A 1,231-nucleotide genomic window follows, 5' to 3' on the forward strand; every position below is an offset into this window, starting at 1 on the left:
TGCAAAAGTTGTGTAGAAGGTAACATGTTAACAATAACACATTTGAGGTTAGGTCCTTGAGACTCATTTTTTCGTTATCACTCGGTGATTTTTTGCACTGTAGCACATCATCAACATGTTCCATATTTCTTGATAACGAGGCAATGTGGGCCTTGATTCGAATAAACCTTTTGAGAATCTTGTTACCAGAGCGTGATGGCTAAATGAGTGTCCTCCTGGCAGCAAAACCACAGAGGGAGAGAGCACTCCTTGCTGTGTTAGTTGTACACGTACTATTTGAACACCCATCCTTGTACAGTTTAGAAAGAAAAATCAATAGCATTTGCTGCGGTAGCTGGAATGGGATTAACTTCAAACCCCGACAAGTGGCATGTAAGGAGCTGGAGTTATTTGTGAAGTGGGTGCAGTATTTCTGCATGTGTTGGTAAAAACAATGTTTGAGCCTTCCTGGGTAACGGAGGAAAAATCAATTAACATGGACATAAACCAAGTTTAAGTTGGCCAGTTGGGAATAACTAATATGCCAGCTGCTTCCTCATGGAGGCCTCTTTTGTGACTGAGATCGTGTTATTTCCAAAGGAAAAGGTGAGGAGAAAAGACAACTTCGGCATGTTCTTTGTATTCCATGATATCACATCTTCAATGCATAATCTAAGAATATCAGTAGATGTAGATCTGTGTTTCATCAGCATCGAACATGCAGTTTAAATTATGGCAAAGTATGATATCCTGAAGCGGAGCTAAGTACATTATGAATAGTAAGGGAGGATAGGTAGAGTAGAACCATGATAACTTGTTGGTTGGTATCAAGGGACCCCAGAATATCGTTTTGTACTCGTAGTAGTGCAGTTTCAGTCGAGTGACAACGTCTATAGGCTGACTGAAAAGATGGTAGAAGTGTATTGACGTCCAAGTAGTTGAAGATTTGGGTCTTAACTGTATCTTCAATAATCTTGCTAAGGAAAGGAATTTTGGCAAGTGGTCTATAACTCTGATACAGTTCTTTATCCAAGTCAGGTTTCTTTAGGCATGGACGAATATATGACAGCTTGAGTATGTCGGGAAACTGTGCAGTAGATAATGACGATTTAACGATGTTGCATATGATCGTAGATAAAGATGGAAGATTCTCTTTGACCATATGAGTTGGAATGGGATCCAGTTGGCATCATGAAATAAGGTCTGTTGATCTTGAGATGCGAGAAGTGAATGTCTCAGGAGGGCGATTTTC

This window comes from Montipora capricornis, chromosome 2, assembly GCF_036669925.1.
Source record: "Montipora capricornis isolate CH-2021 chromosome 2, ASM3666992v2, whole genome shotgun sequence".
Taxonomy (NCBI): Eukaryota; Metazoa; Cnidaria; class Anthozoa; order Scleractinia; family Acroporidae; genus Montipora; species Montipora capricornis.